The 22,487-nt window shown below is 45.5% G+C and overlaps 1 long non-coding RNA gene across 1 annotated transcript; it reads right to left on the bottom strand.

Annotated features, from left to right (window-relative positions):
* Positions 1–264: 264 nt before the first annotated feature.
* LOC147115639 (uncharacterized) lies at positions 265–20,517 on the bottom strand. The gene is made up of 3 exons (XR_015078581.1): positions 20,350–20,517; positions 19,913–20,068; positions 265–387 (listed from the first exon to the last, which is right to left on the bottom strand). It is a non-coding gene; the product is annotated as an uncharacterized LOC147115639 (long non-coding RNA).
* Positions 20,518–22,487: the final 1,970 nt, after the last annotated feature.

The following is a 22,487-nucleotide window of genomic DNA, read 5'->3' on the forward strand; positions in this document are numbered from 1 at the left end:
GTTAAAACCAAAAGCTGCTGTTAAAAAGCCTGTAAAGTGTCTCTCAACAATCATTTAAGTACTTCAATGAGGTCACCCGCCTCTGCCGGGCAGGTCCGTGGTGCGCGGGGAAACGCGCCCGAGTTAAATGCGGAAGTCGGCGGGATGACAGCGGGTTCCCGACGCGCTGGCAATTTTGACAATTTTTACTGCTGACCCGCCCCCAAACCCGTATGCTCGGGACTGGGAAAATTCCGGCCTCTATGTTTGAAGATTTCCTACCATCACAAAGAGAAGTGTTGTTCCTGTTGATGCTGAAGCCAGGACGGCAACTGCAGGTGTAGTTTCCAATTGTACTGTTGCAGATTTGTTGACAGGTTGATGTGTTGGTTGCACATTCATCGATATCTGGAGAAAAAAGTTCAACTCTTTAGTAAGTTACCTCATTCCTTTGGCATATTGTGTCAAATTAAATGATGTGTTTTGAACAGATCCCGATGCACGATAATTTGCCAGATTGCTATCTACATTCAAATAGTAATATCTCGAGTTTTGTTTTTCTTCAAAATATAAAATTGCGATCAAAGAACTTGCTGAAATTATGTATACAATGTGGGTAAATTTTAAGATCTGCAGACACATAAAATGAGTGGTCGTGCATCAGCCATCCATTGTGCACCCAGCCTCATTTTCCTTTACATTGACTTGGTTGGAAAGGAAGCTGGAGCAGGTGTATAACAGGCGACTGATCCACTATCGCCTACTTTACGGCCCTCCTGAAGTTTCATGTTAGAGCCAGGTTGGCAAATGCATGTGTAGCCGCCAATTATTTTGTTGCAGATTTGTTAACAGTTGGTTTCACTTTCAGCGATATCTGGAGGCACAAGTTAAATCACTCCTCAGACAATTTTTTACAGAAGTTACAGGGCATGTTGTAAACCTTAATTGATCTCTATCATTGGAACTACTGCAATGAACTATTATCATGCTCACTATTTTCTTTTCAAGGCATGGTGCCGGAGGACTGGAGGACAGCTAACGCTATACCGTTGTTTAAAAAGGGAGAAAGGGATAGACCGAGTAATTACAGGCCAGTCAGCCTAATCTCGATGGTGGAGAAATTATTGGAAAAAATTCTGAGGGACAGTTTTTGTAGTGTATGGACCTTTAAGAGCCCCTGTGTACTGTAATACCGGTAGTGACCACTCGGGTATATAAGCCTGTATAGTGTCTTGTATCTTTTAGTTCACCTCCAGACTTTGTTCAGTAAACACCTGTTAAACCAACTCCTACATTCCGTGTCTCCATTAACACACGGATACAACAGTGGCGACGAATTGGAAACGGACTTACCTGCAATTCGGCAGCACCTCAAGGAGATCGATTCCTCAGACGAAGGTCGAAGAAAAAAAAAGAAAAAAAAAAGAAAAACTGTGGTTTCACCAGCTAGCCGGGCTGGTGGCAGGTACTGCACTAATCCTTCTCGATCGGGTGGCTCTGCAGCGGGGCCGAGCAGCGAGTCGGAAGGCAGAGGCAAACAGAGACGGAGGGTGGAGCACTCGGGAGACGGCCGGCGCTGCAAAGCAGGTCGGCGTTCGGACCAAGCAGAGGGAGGGAAAAGTCCCAGAGAGCCCGGCGGGAACAAGTCTCCAACTATTAAAAATATCTGTGTAAATAAAAACCGTGGAGAACAGCGTTGTCAGCAGCGGCAGTGGCGGGAAAGCGCGGGAGGCGCCATTTTTTTCTCGGCAGGGAAGAAAGGAAAGCGCGGGAGGCGCCATTTTTGATTTTCAGGATGCCTAAGACTGGCAATATTACTGCTTTCGATAGTGATATAGAGGATTGGACCACATATGTGGAAAGAGTGGAGGTATATTGCACAGCGAATGAAGTAGAGGATGATAAAAAGGCATCGGTACTTCTAAATCTGATGGGCGCAAGGACATACGGGCTGTTACGAAACTTAATCACTCCAGCCAAACCGATGGACAAGAATTTTAAGGAGATTGTTGATACCCTACAGGAGCACTTAAACCCAACACCGCTGCTGATAGCGGAACGATTCAAATTCTTCAGGAGGAATCAGCACAAGAATGAAAGTAACGCTGATTACCTCACCGAATTAAGAAAACTGTCAAAGCACTGCCAATTCGGGGCAGGACTGACAAATTCTCTACGAGACAAATTCGTCTGCGGTCTCCTAATGAAGGAACACAGAAAAGGTTACTTTCTGAGAAAGATTTGACACTGGACAAGGCTTTCAGTGTGGCTGTATCATACGAAGCAGCAGGAAGAGGAGCTGCAGAGATACAGCAAAAGCCACAGGACTTCGGCACCCATGAAATGACACGGGGTTTCGAGAGATGTTATCGCTGCGGCAGATCCACCCATGACCAGAGGGACTGTTGGTTCAAGGACAAAGCATGCAGGCAATGCGGAAAGATGGGACACATTGCACGTGTATGCCGATCTGGAAACAAAAAATCCACTGACAGAAAAAAAATCAATAAGGAAAAGTACAGGAAGGTACAAATGATGACGGACAGTAGCTCCGAAGACCAGAAGAGCGATAGCGACTCCGGAAACAAGAGACTAAGCTGTCTCAAATTACATAATGTAATTGCCAAAGAAGATTACCAGACCATTTGGGTTACCCTCATGATAGCGGGGTCCCCAGTTAAAATGGAGCTAGATACAGGATCAGCTCTGACCGTCATAAGTCGACGGGATTACGAGCGGCTATTTCCGCATATACCTTTGAAAGACACATCCATTATCTTGAAGACATATACAGGGCAGAAAGTATACCCCAGAGGGAACATAAGGGTGCCTGTTGTAGACAACGGCAAGGAAATACAGAAGTTGTATTTATACGTTCTGCAAGATGGTGGTCCACCACTGTTGGGACGTTAATGGATCAGGAAGATACGTTTAGACTGGCACTCCATTCAGGCACTGACGGTGACCAGTAAGAAAAAAAATGATGATGACGTCATACCTGAACGATTAAAAGACCTCTAGGCCAATGCCAAAGAAGTGTTTCAACAGGAACTAGGAACCTTGAAAGGCGTCACCGCCTCAATAAAAGTGGAAGATGCGGCAATTCCCAAATTTGTTAAGGCAAGGCCGGTGCCATACGCAATTCGTCCAGCAGTCGAGGCAGAGCTGGAGAATTTGGAAAAGGCAGGCGTGTTATCCAAGGTAGATTGGAGCGAGTGGGCAACACCCATCGTCCCGGTCATGAAGAAAACGTTGAATAATGATAAATCTGAAGAACAGAGAAAAATTCGCATCTGTGGGGACTTCAAGGTGACTGTAAACCCGGTCCTTCACATGGTACAGTATCCTCTTCCGAGGATAGAAGATATTTTCGCCTCACTATCCGGAGGGAAACGTTTCACCAAAATTGACTTGGCACAGGCATATCTACAGATGGAGGTTGAGGAGGCCTCTAAAAAGTATCTCACGATAAACACACACAAAGGCCTGTACCAGTACAATCGACTGGTTTTCGGAGTAGCATCAGCTCCAGCTATCTGGCAAAGAGCTATGGAGCAAGTCTTGCAAGGGATTCCGGGGACTCAATGCTACCTAGACGACATCCTTGTAACAGGAGAAAACGACAACGAGCACCTTGCCAATTTGGAGCAGGTGCTCACTAGGCTGAGAGAACGGGGCCTACGAGCAAATCGCCCCAAGTGCGAATTTTTCCAGAAACAAATATCATATTGTGGCCATATAATTAACGAAGAAGGGTTGCATAAGTCACCTGAAAAAATTGAAGCGGTCATAAAGGCCCCAGCACCTGAAAATATCTCACAATTAAGGTCATTCCTGGGATTGATAAATTACTATCATCAATTTTTACCGAACTTGTCAACTGTTCTGCACCCTCTTAACGCACTGCTACAAACGGGAGTAATTTGGAAATGGAGCGAAGACTGTAAACGTGCCTTCCATAAATGCAAAGGCTTGATCACGTCCAAGGAAGTGTTGGCTCATTACAACCCATCACTGCCAATCAGACTGGCGTGCGATGCATCCCCTTACGGAATAGGAGCGGTATTATCGCATAGATTCCCTGATGGCTCGGAGCGGCCGATAGCTTTTGCGTCACGCTCATTGAACTCAGCTGAGCGTAACTATGCCCAGATCGATAGGGAAGCACTCAGCCTGGCGTGGGGAGTGAAGAAATTCAACCATTACCTACACGGACAAAAATTTACCTTGTTGACTGACCATCAACCCCTCGTCTCCATATTCAACCCTAAAAAGGGCGTTCCCATTATGACAGCGCAAAGGCTACAGAGGTGGTCCCTTTTCCTAGGGGCACACCAATATGACATAGAATACAAAGGAACAAAACAGCATGGAAATGCTGACGGTTTATCGCGCCTACCATTGCCAACGGTAGAAGAGGCACCTACAGTGGACCCAGTGGAGATGTTCCACTCAACCATAGTGGAATGTCTTCTACCATTGAAAAGGAAACGAGAAATGACCCGACTCTCTCACGAGTCTACGATTTAACGGTGAAGGGATGGCCAGCACATGGCGAACCACTGTTGCCAGCATTCTCGCAAAGAAAACAGCTGTCAGTGTGCTGAGGAACCTTGATGTGTGGATCCAGAGTGGTGATTCCACCCAAACTCCAGGATAAAGTGCTAAAGCAGCTTCACGAGGGGCATCTGAGTGGAGTGAAAATGAAGAACCTAGCCAGAGCGTTTGTGTGGTGGCCAGGTATCGATGGAGACATCGAAGAAATGACCAAGAGCTGTCTAGGATGCCAGAAGGTCCAAAACGCCCCACCACAAGCCCCTCTACATCCATGGGAGTGGCCCTCATCTCCATGGCAAAGGGTACATATCGACTTTGCTGGTCCATTTATGGACTCAATGTTCTTAATCGCGGTTGATGCACACTCCAAGTGGCCGGAGGTAATAAAGATGTCCTCCACCACCACGGAAAAAACCATCACAGTATTAAGGACAATATTTGCCAGGAATGGGCTGCCTGAACAGATCTGTTCTGATAATGGACCGCAATTTGTGCCCGAAGAATTCAGGAAGTTCTTAAAAAACAATGGGGTTAAGCACTACACGTCCGCCCCATACCATCCCGCCACCAATGGATTAGCTGAAAGGTTTGTCCAGACCTTCAAGAAGGCCATAAAGGCCATGGGTAATGAAGACATAAATCTACAACATAAGGTGGATAACTTCTTGTTTGCGTACAGGAATGCAACACATGTGGTTACAAACCAAACTCCCGCCATGATGTTTTTCAATAGAAGACTAAGATGCCGGCTGGATTTGATCAAGCCAAACATCAGAAGGGACGTAGAGAACCGGCAATTTCAAGGCATGAATGAAAGGCCAACTAGAACCTTCCAGATAGGTCAACAAGTTTTGGCCCGGGACTACCGTACCGAGAAATGGCAGCCTGGAACTATTTGCACACGACTAGGACCACTGATGTGTACCGTGGACATTGGAGAAAGTATAATAAGGCGCCATGCTGACCAGATCATAGAGTCATCCGAAAATGGACAACCTACACCACAACTCTATATGCCTAATGATGAAGCAGAGATACCCATAGTATCTACCTCCGATCCGGTGATACTGGAACCAGATGAACCCGACACTGGCATTCAAGCCGAATCGACCTTGCCAAAAGTACCTACTACACCACCGAAAACTACTACACCACCGAGGCGTTATCCGGACCGAGTCAGGAAGCCTCCAGAGAGACTGACTTATAATTGATTAACTGCAGCAAATGTGTAGATTATTGTTCTTGTAAACATGTTAATTAATGATTACTTAAAATGTTATGTACCAATTATCTAAAAGGGGAGGAATTGTAGTGTATGTACCTTTAAGAGCCCCTGTGTACTGTAATACCGGTAGTGACCACTCGGGTATATAAGCCTGTATAGTGTCTTGTATCTTTTAGTTCACCTCCAGACTTTGTTCAGTAAACACCTGTTAAGCCAACTCCTGCATTCCGTGTCTCCATTAACACACGGATACAACAGTTTTAATCGTCATTTAGAAAGGCACGGATTAATCAAGGACAGTCAACATGGTTTTGTTAAGGGAAGGTCGTGTCTGACAAACTTGACTGAATTTTTTGGGGTGGTAACGAGGAGGGTCGATGAGGGTAGCATGTTTGATGTAGTCTACATGGATTTTAGCAAGGCTTTTGACAAGGTCCCACATGGCAGACTGGTCAGAAAAGTAAAAGCCCATGGGATCCAAATTAAAGTGGCAATTTGGATCCAAAGGTGCCTCAGTGGCAGGAAGCAAAGGGTAATTGTCGGCAGGTGTTTTTGTGACTGGAAGGCTGTTTCCAGTGGGGCTCCGCAGGGCTCAGTACTAGGTCCGTTGCTTTTTGTGGTATATATCAATGATTTAGGCTTCAATGTAGGGAGCATGATTAAGAAGTTTGCAGATGATATGAAAATTGGTCGTGTGGTTGATAGTGAGGAAGAACACTGTAGACTGCAGGATTGGTCAGGTGGGCAGAAAAGTGGCAAATGGAATTCAATCCGGAGAAGTGTGAGGTAATGCATTTGGGGAGGGCTAGCAAGGCAAGTGAATACACAATAAATAGTAGGATACTGAGAAGTGTAGAAGAACAGAGGGATCTTGGAGTGCATGTCCACAGATCCCAAAAGGTAGCAGGACTGGTAGATAAAGTGGTTAAGAAGGCATACGGGATACTTTTCTTTATTAGCCGAGGCATAGAATATAAGAGCAGGGAGGTTATGCTAGAACTGTATAAAACACTAGTTAGGCCACAGCTAGAGTACTGCATACAGCTCTGGTCACCACATTACAGCAAAGATGTGATTGCACTGGAGATTTACGAAGATGTTGCCAGGACTGGAGAATTTTAGCAATGAGAACATAAGAACATAAGAAATAGAAGCAGGAGTAGACCATTTGGACTTTCGAGCCAGCTCTGCCATTCAATAAGATCATGGCTGATCTTCTACCTCATCTCCACTTTCATGCACTATCCCCATATCCCTTGATTGCCTTAATATTCAAAAATCTATCGATCTCTGTCTTGAATATACTCAACGACTGAGCCTCCACAGTCCTCTGGGGTAGAGAATTCCAAAGATTCACCACCCTCTGAGTGAAGAAATTTCTCCTCATCTCAGTCCTAAATGGCCGACCCCTTATTCTGAGACTGTGACCACTGGTTCTAGACTCCCCAGCCAGGGGAAACATTCTCCCTGCATCTACCCTGTCAAGCCCTGTAAGAATTTTGTATGTTTCAATGAGATCACGTCTCATTCTTCTAAACTCTAGAGAATATAGGCCTAGTCTACTCAATCTCTCCTCATAGGACAATCCCCCCCACCCCAGGAACCGGTCTGGTGAACCTTGGTTGCACTCCCTCTATGGCAAGTACATCCTTCCTTAGGCAAGGAGACCAAAACTGTAAACAATACTCCAGGTGTGGTCTCACCAGGGCCCTATATAATTGCAGTAAGACGTCTTTATTCTTATACTTAAATCCAACATACCATTTGCTTTGCTATTTGCTTGCTGTACCTGCATGTTAACTTTCAGTGCTTCGTGTACAAGGACACCCAGGTCCCTCTGAACACCAACATTTCCCAATCTCTCACCATTTAAAAAATATTCTGCTTTTCTATTTTTCTTACCAAAGTGGATAACTTCACATTTCTCCACATTATATTCCATTTGCCATGTTCTTGCCCACTCACTTAGCCTGTCTATATCCCCTTGAAGCCTCCTTGTATCCTCCTCACAACTTACATTCCCACCCAGCTTGTAGGAATGAGGAGTGATTGGATAGGCTGGGGTTGTTTTCTTAGAGGAGGCTGAGGGGAGCCTTAATTGAGGTGTATAAAATTGAGGGGCCTAGATAGAGTAGAAAGGAAGGACCTATTTCCCTTAGCAGAGAGATATATAACCAGGGGGCATAGATTTAAAGTAATTGGTAGAAGGATTAGAGGGGAGTTGAGGGGAATTTTTTTCACCCAGAGGGTGGTGAGGGGTCTGGAACTCACTGCCTGAAAGGATGGTAGAGGCAGAAAACTTCATCGCATTTAAAAAGTACTTGGATATGCACTTGAAGTGCCGTAACCTACAGGGCTACGGACCAAGAGCTGGAAAGTGGGATTTGGCTAGATAGCTCTTTTTCGGCCAGCACAGATTCTTTGGGCCGAATGGCCTCCTTCGGTGCCTTAAATTTCTATGATTCTATGATTCTAGATATTAGATTTTGCATTTTGTTTGATATGGCATTCGATAAATTGTCAAAGAATCTAAGCATAAAGCATTTTTACCATCACAAAGGGAAGTGTTGGTAAGTTTGATCCTGTAGCCACTGTGACACCTGCAGTTAAAGCTTCCAATTGTATTGTTGCAGATTTACTGACAGGATGATGGGGTAACTTTGAACTTTGACAGGGTTGAAAAACATGCCATAGCAGATCGGCCGCCTATTATACACCCACCCATTTTCCTTTCCATTGGCTTCAATGGAAAGGAATCTCAGGTGGGGCGACTGCTCGAAACTGCCAGTTTTCCTCCCCTGCCATAGTTGAAAATTGCACCCAATGTGTTTGCTGCACATTCATCAGTATCGGAAGTTAAATGATTCCTCAATCAGTTGTGACAGAAAGTTTTGTAAATCCAACTGATATGATTTATTCTGACCAAAGCCAATGATATTTTGTCCAGCAAGCCATTTCCTATGAAATTGTTAATTCAAATTTGGATATACAGAACTGGCACCAGAAAAATGTTCAATTTTCAGCTCAAGATTGAAAGCAATCAACATTACTTGAAACATACCAATAATGTGTTTAAATGAATTGTAACAATGACCAGTTTGTAATCATATAGATAAATAATGTCTCCAATTATATATGTTCTGAGTGCAAAAAAGATTCCAGTTTTGGAAAAGTGGCAACGACTGGGGAATTTCTCAATTCATTTCTAGCAATAATTTGAAATGCACACTCATTAGCATTCTACATCCAGGCGAAGGATGGATTATAAATTGGTAAATGTTCAACAGTATAAATATTGCAATCATTACTTTTTGCCTAATTCCAAAATATTAAACTTAAAATTGTGATAAAACATGTATAACAGAAATCGCAAGATCTTTGGTAGTAATGTATAATTACAAACTTCTGACTTTTGTCCAGAAAGAAATGAAAGAAAGAACTTGCATTTATATAGCACCTTTTAAATCCTACAATTATTCATCCAACTCATTCTGGATCATTCTATATGTTACCCCTGGATTACTGCGTTCTTTAGATTAATTGATTCAAGGGTCTATAGATATTATCTTTAGACTATAGACTATTATCTATAGACTATAGACTGCTTCATAAATGTGTGTCATTATAAGCCCTTTTTGAAGGATATGGGGGTTCTGCACAGGTATCAACAGCTGCTTGCATTCTGCTTTCACCTCCAACTGGTTGGAGAATGGTTAATTGTATTACAATTGGTAGGCATGAACATTCGCAGGTAAACGAGCATTAACTTGCATATATTTTACTGGTTGCCACATACCATCTAGACCTTAATGGAGCAATGAACCTTCCTGTTGATTAAAGAGAGACCATTGCCTACAGGCACACACGGTGACATGATTGCAATAAATGCACCCTGTACCTGCAAATCAGAAAATTGGGTCTGCCTGCCCGGGTACTGTTGAATGTTAGTGTAGAACGTGTGCAGATGCCTCTGTGGGGCAGCACTGAATTGTAGTGTTTGATTTAACTGATGTCTCCTGTTATTGCTGTTGAACTTTAGTTCAGTGGTAACTTTCACTTCCACTGAGAATGTCAACCAGATGTTCCTTGTTGTCTGCAGGTCTTCTTTCAGGAATAGACACGTGATTGATTGTTCTCTTATGAGGCGCTGCCTCGGCAAAACTGTTCCTCTGTCTGATGCAGGCGATTGAGCATATATTTTACTCACATTGCATTGGGAGTAATAAATCATTATTATCTGCTCCCTGTGCTTGTAAAAATGACAGCCAGTCCTCTCCTTTTGTTTTTGCTTCTCCTCCTCCAGCATGTTCACTAAAGACAGACTTGTCGCTGTGCCTATATTGCTGTGCATATTGAAGAACTTCTCCTTATCTATTTCTGTAGGCTATCTACTATTCTACTTCCCTCTTGAACTCTGCTGGCTTCCTTTGGTGCTTTTATGCCAGCTTCAATTGTGGGAATTTAAGGCAATGTGAGAATGACATAAACCTTGAGCAAATGCTCACATTTCCCTTTAATTCTTAATAAGAACTTAACATGGAAAACAAACTTTTAATACCAATTTGATTCCATGAGGTCCATTCTCCCTCAGAACATTGATAACCAGAATCCTGTTGCCTGTAGCAGTGGAGAAGCCTGTGTGCGTGCCTCAGAGGCTACTTCCCCTAATAGCAGCATCACTCCATCAGCTCCTTGCTGCAGCTCTTTTAATATGCATCTGCACACATCTTTGCAGGACTAGGCTGCCAAGGAGCCTGTGACAAAGAGTCAACCTGTCCTGTGTCCATCCTAGGAGTTAGGGGCCTTGAAAGAAGGGCTACCTCCATCACATGCTACTTTTCAGCAGTCAACTACATCTTAGAAGCCAGGTCATAAGGTGGCACGTAGATGAAATTTTACAATAGGACAGAGAAAAACCCGTGTGATCACAGCGGGTGTGCATAGTAACAGAACTAACTAATGTCTTTGTAAGTAGTTATAATAAATGGTTGTGATATTTGATGCAAGGATTGCTTGATGTTTGATTTACTGTTATGACATTGGGGAACAGGTAATATGTTGATGTTGGGGCTCAGGATTAGAATATGATGGCTAGCGATGAGGATCAAGGATTCTACATAGACCATGGAGTGTTTGATGAGAAGAGGCAGATCTCTGATGGGCTGAGACTTTTAGAAAGTAGTGCTCTATTCATCTGTGAAGGTGAGCTGAATGAGCCTGTCTCTTGGGTGTCTAGCAGCTGTTGCCACTGCACCTGCTTCCTGTACTTCATAGGCCAGGTTCTACAGCATCAGCATCATCAGCTCTGTGGCATCCTCTGGGACAGTCCTTTCCTAATTGCAAACTTGTGACGCACACAACTTGCTTCCACAATTTACAGGATAGTGCTGGGAGTATCCTGCAAGGCATCCCTGGACTTATCCAGACACCAGGCACTCCCTTTGAGCATCCCAGTTGATTATTCAATTCTCCTTCTTGCCTTCATGTGTGCAGCATTGTTGTGCTCCTCTACTGCACTAGTGGTCCTGCAAAGAGTTGTTATGAGCCAGGGTACAAAGTATCCCTTGTCAGTCAGCAGCCATCCTAACTCTTGCTCCTGCTGTTGAATTAGACCAAGACACAGGTCTGATAAGTATAAAAGCATCATGACAGCTCCAGGATGTTGAGAACTCACGTACAAGAAGCTGTGCCTGTCGTCACAAATGAGCTGCACATTTAGAGAATAGAAGCCTTTGCAGTTCATATAAATATGGCAGTTGCATTTGGGGCGCACAATGCCACACGATTGCAATCATTAACCCTGGGGAATCTAGCAATTCTAATAAATCTGATGGTTCTTCAGAGCATCTGTGTTGGGAGCATTGTCAAATTGTAAAAAATGAACTGCCTTGGCAAAAAGGGCATTGGTGATTTGCCATAGAGGGGAGTACAGAGCAAATTGGCTGATCTGACAAAAGTTCTTCATGGCCCTCTGGAATGAGCCTTTGGCATAAAAGTTTAGAGCTGTGGTCAATGTCTCTGCAACAGTGGAAGTCGTGCGTGCTGTGGATCTTGGTTCCAGATATGGCTGCAGCAGCAATCAGAGCTCTTCTAAAGCTTCATGACTGAAGCCTCCTGAGAAATGCCTCAGGGCCTGGGTCTATACATCCTGCTGAGTAGGTAGTGCTGGGATGCCCTGGCTCTCCACTGGTGCTGCCTGTTAGATCCGTGGTTCAGTGGATAAATAATCACACGGATGCTGTTCATTAACAAATAACAGGTCTTTACTGGAGGAGGGTAATCTCTAGACTGGGGTACAGAGGCATGCGCACAGCTTATATACCGGTGTGGTCACTGCCGGTACTACAGTATACAGGAGCTGTAAAAAGTAGTTCTGACTTAAAGGCACATACACTACAATTCCTCGCTTTTTAGATTAATAATACCCCCTTAATATTCAAATAACAATTACATTTTTACATGTACATTCAATAACAAAAGTCCATTTATAGATTCAGTCTTTGGGGCAGCTTCCTGACCCTTTCGGGATAGCGCCTTTCCAGAGGTTCTTGTTCTTGGTGCAGAGGCGATTCTGACCCCTTTTCATCGGGTAGTTCATCGGGTTCCACTGCTACTGGGTCTGAAGTAGATGCTACCGGTATGTCGGGTTCATCCCCAGGTACTCGAGACATGGGGTTGGCGCATTCCTGTGATGCTAAGATCTGATCGACGTGGCATCTCACAATGTTCTCCCCGACAGCCACGGTGTACATTAATGGCCCCTGCCTTGTACATATCGTTCCGGGTTGCCACTTCTCTGTTCGATAGTCCCGGGCCAAGACTGGTTGCCCTACATTGAAGCTCCTTGTCTGCTTCTCGTTCATGTGCTGGAATTGTTTGTCCTCAACATTTCTTCGCACATTTGGTCTGAGCAAGTCCAGACGAGATTTCAACCTTTGGTTAAAGAACATCATGGCTGGGGTCTGGTTGGTAACTGCATGTGTCGCGTTTCGGTAGGCTAATAAGAAATTGTCCAGCTTATGCTGTAGTGGAATTTCCTCGTCGCACATGGCCTTTATCGCCTTCTTAAAGGTTTGTACGAACCTCTCAGCCAATCCATTGGTGGCTGAATGATACGGGGCGGATGTGTAATGCCTTACCCCATTCCTTTTCATGAATTTTTGGAACTCGTCGGACACAAACTGTGGTCCATTATCAGAGTAGATCTGCTCTGGCAAACCGTTTCTGGCAAATATGGTCCGTAGGACTGCAATCGTTTTCTCTGTAGTGGTTGAAGACATCTTTATCACCTCAGGCCACTTTGAATGAGCATCCACTGCTATTAAGAACAATGGCCCAGAAATTCCAGAACGGGGCTTGCAGCGCATGCAAGCCCCGTATTTACACTTACCCCGCGCTACTGACGATCAGCTCCAGGGACGCCTGGACTTGGTGAATGAAAAAGAAGAATCCCGGGCAGCGTATGACGTCACGCCGCCCAGGAGTGCAGCCAGCGCGAAGCCAGGAGCGTGCAGTGTAAGTGAGACATGCCCCTTGAGGTCTCAGTTTCACTGGACACGCCCCCAATGTTTCTGTCAAGCTGCTAAGCATTTCTACATGCAAAGCAGCAGTTTAAATAGGTTTTTGGAAGTTTTTTGAAGATTTAGGTAACTTTTATAAACTTTTTAAAAAGTTTACATTATTTTGAGTAATCTGAAGTAGTTTTAAAGAGAATTAAAGCAATTTAAAGACTTTTAAAAGCCCTAAAAGAATTTTTTAAATTCCATTTATTTATTTAGCAATGTCGTCGTCATACGTGTCTTCACACTGTTCCCTTTGGGGAACTGTATGAAGTGGTGGAATGATTTATGGCCGTGATTAACGCTCATTCCGTGACCGTAACCATCTTTGAACCAGCCATTAGGGCAGTTAGTCCTATGGCGGGAGGGTTTTACGGGCTCCCACAAGCTATAGAAGGAGGGGGGGCCACCCACACCCACGGATGCAAATATCCCACTGGATGTCAACCCAGAATTTAGAGCCGGAGCTCCGACTCCACTTGCCGGGACTGTCTGGAGCGGGGTTCGAAACCCTACCCTGATCTGGCCCAGCGGCGGGGATCCTACCGCTATGACAAAGGCCCAATCCGATTAGCAACGTGATATGGCAGCATAGGGCTCCAGTCACGGGGAGGGAAAAGGCGCAGGAAACGTATGGGTGTCACCTTTTGTGCGGAGTGGGCCTTTTGCGTAGCAGTAAGCATCCCCGCCGCTGGGCCAGAAGGAGTAGGGTTTTGAACCCCACTCCAGACAGTCCCGGCAAGTGGAGTCGGAGCTCCAACTTTAAATTCTGGGTGGACATCCAGCGGGATACTTGCGTCCGTGGGTGTTGGTGGCCCCCCCCCCCTCAGATGGGTTGTGGGAGCCCGTAAAACCCTCCCGCCATAGGACTAACCACCCTAATGGCTGGTTCAAAGATGGTTACGGTCACGGAATGAGCGTTAATCACGGCCATAAATCCTTCCACCACTTCATACAGTTCCCCAAAAGGGAACAGTGTGAGGATACGTACGATGATGACCTCTTGCGCAATGCACCTCCTTGGACCCTCAGTCGCAGATGCGAGGGGGCAAGTCGTGCAATTGTTAAATTTTTTATTTTATTGACATGTAAAATGTTGGTCCAGTAATTCCCTTCCAAATGCGCTAGTACGGTCGGGGTACTTACGCATCTGGCCGGATGAAATGCCGGTTTTCAGCATGCACAGTGCATGTGGGGAAAACCGGCATTTCCTGTCCTCTGAACGAAGGGGTTCAGAGGCAGAACGCGTGCGACTGCACAGGCAGCGCGTGCGCAGTATAATTCGCCGCTTTCATTAATGCTTTCAGTGAGGTCCAGTCATTACAACTTACACATGAAAAAAGCATGGGTACAGTTGCTCCAGAGGCTGCGGAGGAAGATATTTCTTATCGTGGAGCTTCTGAAAGTATGTATGTCTGTATATATTCCTTTGCGTGTTATGTATATATTCCTTTACTTATGTGTATGAATGTATTATTTAATTATGACTTTCAGAGAAAGTAACTTATTGGAAAATCATAATTAAAAATATACATTCATACACATTAGTAAAGGAATATAAAACATACATACATATACGTAAAGGAATATATGTGGACATACATACATAACTCATTCTCACATTCCATTCACACAGCCACAATTGCTCCTTCTACCTACCGTTCTGAAAACCCGTTTAAAAAAAAAAAATTAAAGTTTAAAACTTACTTAAAATTTCTTAAAATAACTTCCCTCCCTTTCCCAAACCTAAATATTGCATTTCATAAGCTCCTCCATAAAATATATCTCCTTCCCCAGCCAATGAACAACTTTACACTTGCTTTTTTCAAGTGTAAGTTCTAGGGACTTACCCTCACTGAATCCATCAGTGAAATCTACAAAGTTCACTGCGCAAGTGCTGCCTGTGCAGTCGCACGCGCTGTGAATAGACCTCGGGTCTGGAAATGCCGGCGTTCCCCGCATGCGCTGTTCCTGCTGAACGTCGGCATTTCCAACGGCCAGATGCGTGAGTAACCCGACCGTACTCACGCTTCTGGCCTGGAATTTCTGGCCCATTGTGTCCATGAATGGACCAGCGAAATCAATGTGCACCCGTTGCCATGGAGAGGAGGGCCACTCCCATGGGTGTAGAGGGGCATGTGGTGGTGCATTTTGTATCTTCTGGCATCCTAAGCAGCTCTTCGTTAGGTCTTCGATTTGTTGATTGATTCCCGGCCACCACACATAAGCCCTAGCAAGGCTTTTCATTTTCACTCCCCCCAGATGACCTTCATGTAGCTCTTTTAGCACTCTCTCCCTTAACTTGGGTGGAATCACCACTCTGGCTCCACACATCACTGTCCCCTGGCATACTGACAGCTGTTCTCTTCTGGATGAGAATGCTGGCAACAGTGAGTCGCCATGTGTTGGCCATCCCCTCACCGTCAATTCATATACCCGTGACAGTGTTGGATCATTGCGGGTCTCCTTCTCTATATCCGCGTTTGTTACTGGCAATCATTCAATTATCAACGAATAAAATATCTCGATAGGGTCCACTGCTGGTGCTTCCTCCACCGTAGGCAGTGGCAGGCGCGATAGCCCATCAGCGTTCCCATGCTGTTTCGTGCCTTTATATTCTATTTCATATTGATTCGCCCCTAGAAACAGGGACCATCTTTGTAACCGCTGTGCAGTCATTACTGGCACGCCCTTCTTAGGATTAAAGATGGAAACAAGTGGCTGGTGGTCAGTCATGGTCAGTCAGCAAGGTGAACTTCTGCCCATGCAGATAGTGGTTGAATTTTTTTACTCCCCATACTAGGCTGAGGGCCTCCCTGTCAATCTGGGTGTAGTTGCGCTCGGCTGAGGTTAGTGACCGAGACGCAAAGGCTACTGGCCTCTCCAACCCGTCTGGGAATCTGTGCGACAGCACCGCTCCAATGCCGTAGGGTGATGCATCACATGCCAAACGAATTGGTAGTGCTGGGTTGAAATGGGCCAACACCTCTTTTGATGTGATCAATTCTTTACACTTCTGGAAAGCTCGTTTACGTTCGTCATCCCACTTCCATGGTACCCCTGTTTGCAGTAGGGTGTTCAGCGGGTGTAATACCATAGACAAATTTGGTAAGAACTTGTGGTAATAGTTTACCAGCCCAAGGAACGACCTCAGTTGTGACACATTTTCCGGTGCTGGAGCCTTGACTACTGCCTCAATCTTTTCAGGGGACTTATGTAACCCCTCTTCATCGATGACGTGGCCGCAATACGAGATCTGTTTCTGGAAAACCTCGCACTTGTGGCGATTAGCTCGTAGCCCATATTCCTTTAATCTGGCGAGCACCTTCTCCAAGTTAGCGAGGTGATCACTGTCATTTTCGCCCGTGACCAAGATGTCGTCCAAATAACACTGGGTCCCTGGAATCCCTTGCAGGACCTGATCCATCGCCCTTTGCCAGATAGCCGGAGCCGAGGCTACTCCAAACACCAGCCGGTTGTATTGATAGAGACCTTTATGGGTGTTGATCGTAAGGTAATGTTTCGAAGCTTCTTCTACCTCCATCTGCAAGTACGCCTGGGCTAGATCAATTTTGGTGAAGCGTTTACCACCAGATAGCGAGGCAAAAATATCCTCAATTCGTGGAAGCGGATATTGCACCGTGTGAAGGACTGGGTTCACTGTCACCTTAAAATCCCCACAGATGCGGACCTTCTTTGGTTCCCCAGGTGTATTAATCAACGACCTCTTCATTACAGGAACGATGGGTGTAGCCCTCTCGCTCCAGTCCACTTTGGACAGTACTCCTGAACATTCCAACCCTTCCAGCTCTGCTTCGACGGCTGGTCTGATCGCATAAGGCACTGGTCTGGCCTTCAGAAACTTTGGGCTTGCATTTTCCTCTATTTTAATTGTTGCTGTTATTCCTTTTAGTGTTCCTAGTCCCTCCTGGACCACTTCTTTTGCATCAGTTAGCATTTTTGACAGTCGTCCAGGTGTGACGTCGTCATCCTTTTTGGCCTCAACCTTCAGTGCCTGTATGGAATGTCAATCTAAGTGTATCTTTCGGATCCATTCACGTCCTAGCAGTGGTGGTCCTCCATTTTGGTTACATTATGTAGTTTCAGACAACCCAGCTCCTTGCTTCCGGAGTCTGTGTCACTTTTTTGTTCGTCTGAACCACTGTCCATCACCTGGTGTACCTTTTTGTACTTCTCCTGTGGAGATTTCTTACTGTTGGTTTTCTTCCCAGACCTGCAGACTCTTGCTATGTGTCCTGCGTTCCCACACTGTCTGCACACTTGGTCCTTGAACCAACAATCTTTCTGGTCATGTGTTGTTCTGCCGCAGCGATAGCACTTCCCTGTTCCATAGGTCATTTCGTTGGTGCCATATTCTTGCGGTCTCCGTTGTATCTCTGCAGCGCCCCTTGCGGCTGCTTCGTGTGATACTGCCATACTGAAAGCTTTGTCCAGCGTAAGATCCTTTTCTGATAGAAGCCGTTTCTGGGTTCCTTCACTTTGTAGCCCACACACAAACTTCTCCCTTAATGTGTCTGCTAGTCCCGCTCCAAACTGGCAGTATTTTGATAGCTTGCGCAGTTCCGTTAGGTACTCAGCATTGCTTTCGTCTTCGTGTTGGTTCCTTTTATGGAACTTAAATCGTTCTGCTATCAGCAGCGGTGTGGGGTTTAAGTGATCCTGTAGGATTTCTACTATGCTTTCAAAATTCTTGTTTACCGGCTTCTCCAGGGTTATTAGATTTTGCAGTAACCCATAAGTTTTTGCACCCATGGAATTTAACAGAACCAGTGCTTTATTAGCATCTGGCACTTCATTCGCCCTGCAGTACACCTCAATACGTTCCACATATGTCGCCCAATCTTCGACTTCATTGTCGAAGGTAGAGATACTGCCACTCTTCGGCATCCTTGGTTGTGCGTTAACTATCACCAATGGCGCTTCCCGCGCTTCCCCTTCTTCTCCGCTGGCACAAAATGGCATCTCCTGCGCTTTCCTTCCTTCCCGCGCTCGCCCGTCTTCTCCACTGCGGCTTCGCAAAATGGCGTCTCCCGCACTCTTCCTTCTTCTCCGCGGCTCACTGGCGCCTCCCGCGCTCTCCCTGCTTCTCCGCGGCTCAATGGCGTCTCCCGCGCACTCCCTGCTTCTCTGCGGCTCAATGGCGTCTCCCCTTGCTTTGCCCCGCGGACCCTGATCAGTCCGTGATCCCTGGCTGTGCTCTGCGCATTCTTCTCTTGATATTTGTCGACGCCGCTCAGTCTAGAACCCGGCTGTTTCTTACCCTCTCTCTCTCTGGTTTGCAGTATTTTTCCTCGACGCCGCTCGGTGATCAACCCACGGCTGCGCCCTGCTCTCTTCACCCTCTTTCTTACCCCGTCGACGCTGCTCAGCTCTCTCTCTCTGCCGTCGGTCGGCTCCAGCCGCCGCTGCTCGGGAAGGGTCTGCTCTGGACCTGTCGTCGGTCTCTTAATGCTCGTTGTGGCTGGGGAACCAAGCCCGGCTCGCCACAGCCTCCCCAGCGAAGTTGGATCTCTGCCTGACTGCTGGGCGGTTGCTTGCGGTCGACGCCCGTGTTCCTGGGCTCGACTATTTTTTTTTATGTTGCAGGTAGATTCGAATCGACACTCGTCGCCACTGTTAGATCCATGGTTCAGTGGATAAATAATCACACGGATGCTGTTCATTAACAAATAACAGGTCTTTACTGGAGGAGGGTAATCTCTAGACTGGGGTACAGAGGCATGCACACAGCTTATATACCAGTGTGGTCACTGCCGGTACTACAGTATACAGGAGCTGTAAAAATTGGTTCTGACTTAAAGGCATATACACTACACTGCCTGACTAACCTGGCTTCCTTTGCAGCCTCCTGCAGTTCCTTCTCCCCCAGTATTTGGTCATGTAAAATAGGATTCCTATTGGCAAGTCCATTGAGCAGCCTTCAGTTCCTAGCTCAGTAATTCTCTTGAAATAAAATGCTCTTGTAAGTGAACGCTACCTCAACTTATGAGAGCATTTTTTTCCCAATTCATGTGGTGAGTTCCAAGATATGGCCAAAAGTCCGTACAAACAGTTTCAGTTCAGCAGTGTCCCTTTAACCAAGCACTTCCGCTAGGATGAAAAGGTACTGGAAAATGTCACATTTTCAGCAGTGGAGCACATTCTCAGTAGCACATAGGAAGTTGGAATGCATGAAATTTAGGATAGGTGATGCCATCCCATCCTATCTTTTCCATTTGCCTGTGGCTGCCACTGTGGACAGGGGCTCCTTCAGCCTGCCCTGAAAACTGAAACTGAATTTAAGTCAGGGCGCTTCTGCAGTAGAACCACGGCGTGACTCGGCCCTGTCACAATTTCCCGACCCTCAAAGATGGAAATTGTGACTTATAATCTGCCACCACTTCTTCACCAGGAATTGTTTTTACATTTAAGAGGTTCCAGGGACTATTGCTTTGATTACCCTACCCTTCAGCATGTTTTGGCACACCAGGATGACAGGTTTGAAATTGCTCATCTATCCTGCATGAGTTACATTATTTTCAACATCATCAGTACAAGAGAGCTGGTAAAGGTAAGATCTGATGATTACTACCTTTTGTTGTTGAGGAATTGAGTGGTGTTGGTGAGATTGTTCCCTCTGTAGATGTGCTTGTTGCCCATTCAGTAGAGGTAGGGCTCGATGTTGCACACGTCAGTTCTACAGATACAAAAGGTGTCTCTGTAGTACCTGTTGTAGTAGTTGACGCATCTGTGTAAATGAAAAGGAAAATTGGCATAAGGGCTTGACATGACACTCAATATTACTTATAAAAGGTACTGTATATCAGTGAAATTCTGAGAAATACAAAGTTGTATTGCTCAACAAGGAACTCTTTATGAATTAATGTTGCAAATTGTAGCAGCTACAGTTCTAATTATAAACAATATAAAATTACAGGTTTTGATATTGCTCAGAAATTTAACTTCAGTATCATTATTTTCAGCACCATTAGTACAAAATCGCTGTTAAAGAGAAAGTCTGATCCTTACTACTTCCTGTTGTGGGACTGACAGCGGTTGTTGAGATTGTTGTGGTTTGGGTTGTCAATGGGTGAGTGCTGCTCTCTGTAGCTGTTGGTACTGTTGTCCCTGAGGTGGGTGAAGAGGTCTGTGATGTAGTTGTTGATGGTACAGAGGAAGAAGAGGTTTCTGTTGTCGTTGCAGTGCTTGATGTAGCTGCTTGAACAAAACAGTAAAATCAGTGTGGGATACTATAATCAGTGCATTACGGACTGTGGTGCCTCTTCTGATTCAGTAGAAGTTTAGTACGTGAGAACAATTCTACATATTATCATATAGGCAGGTTCAACAATAATTTCCTCACACAGTAATGTTGCAGCCCCACCCTCATCAAATATGTGCATGGGTATATACCAAAAAACAGAAGTTTCTTTTTATTATCTGATATCTGGCATAAATACACAAAAATTACAGTAGACCCACATCACGCCTCACTTAACCTGGCGGGGTTCCCCAATGTCGGGAAGCCCGCAGCAGCACCAGAAAAATGGGAAAAAGCCTCTTAACTGCCTGTTAAATCCCGAGAAGATTGATTGGAGGCAGGATAGTAGCAGGTTTGGGACCCGCTCCCATTTTTTGAGATTTTCCCAGCAGTCCCGCCTCCAGACCCGCCTCCTCAGGGCTGGTAAAATCCAGCCCTCAATCTCACTTGTTCTATTTAAATTACATTACATAAGAATATAAGAGCATAAGAATTAGGAGCAGGAGTAGGCCATTCAGCCCCTCGAGCCAGCTCTGCCAATCAATAAGGTCATGGCTGATCTGATCTTGGCCTCAACTCCACTTTTCTGCCTGTTCCCCATAACCCTTGACTCACCTGTAGTTCAAAAATCTCTCTATCTCAGCCTTGAATATATTCAATTAACTGAGCCTCCACAGCTCTCTGGGGTGGAGAATTCCAAAGATTCATGACCCTCTGAGAGAAGAAATCCTCTCCGTCTTGAATGGGCGACCCCTTATTCTGAAACTATGCCCCCTAGTTTTAGATTCCCCACGAGGGGAAACATCCTCTCAGCATCTACCCTGTCAAGCCCCCTCAGAATCTTCTATCTTTCAATAAGATCACCTCTCATTCTTCTAAACTCCAATGAGTATAGGACCAATCTGCTCAATCTTTCCTCATAAGACAACCCCTTCATCCCAGGAATCAATCTAGTGAACCTTCTCTGAACTGCCTCCAATGCAAATATATCCCTCCTTAAATAAGGAGACCAAAACTGTACGCAGTACTCCAGGTGTGGTCTCACCAACGCCCTTTACAGGTGTAGAAAGACTTCCCTACTTTTATACTCCATCCCCCTTGCAATAAAGGCCAACATTCCATTTGCCTTCCTAATTACTTGCTGTACCTGCATGCTAACGTTTTGTGTTTCATGTACGAGGACACCCACATCCCTCTGTGCTGCAGCATTCTGTAACCTCTCCCCATTTAAATTATATTTTGCTTTTCTATTCTTCCTACCAAAGAGGATAACCTCACATTTTCCCACATTATACTCCATCTGCCAAATTTTTCCCACTCACTTAACCTATCTATATCCCTTTGCAGACGCTTTGGGCTGGATTTTGTCAGTGTGGGCGGGCTGGAACGTGTCAGGTGGAAATCGTGCCAGGACCCCGACTCCTAATTGAAGTGCTGAAAAAGTGGGATTTTCCCCTAATTGGCCAATTGATTTCCTGCGTGTGGGAGCCCCTGGCCCAATGAGTCTATTCAGACAGAAAGTCGCCTCCAATGATGTCATCAGTGCTGCTGGATTTAAGGCCTGCAAGCAGCCTTGCTTCTTCTGGAGACTGCAACCTTTATGGCCATTGCTGTCTTCGCCTTCTTCATCAACTATGTCCAGCAGTAGGCCAAAGTGTGCACCACGCTTCGATGAGCCCTCCCTGCAAGCTCTGGTGGAGGGAGCAAGATCCAGGAAGGAGGTGCTGTTCCCTTCCTCAGGGAGAAAAAAGCCACCCCAGCAGACAAAAGCTGTGTGGCTGCAAGTGGCCCAGGAGGTCAGCTCCATCTCGCTGAGCCGCAGAACCTGGCTGCAATGCAGGAAGAGGTTTCATGATCTTCTCTGAACAGGAAAAGTGATTATGACTTTCCCATCACCCTCAATCTG

The sequence above is a fragment of the Somniosus microcephalus genome, chromosome 6 (assembly GCF_052327205.1).
Source record: "Somniosus microcephalus isolate GS21.2 chromosome 6, FLI_Smic_1.0, whole genome shotgun sequence".
NCBI lineage: Eukaryota > Metazoa > Chordata > Chondrichthyes > Squaliformes > Somniosidae > Somniosus > Somniosus microcephalus.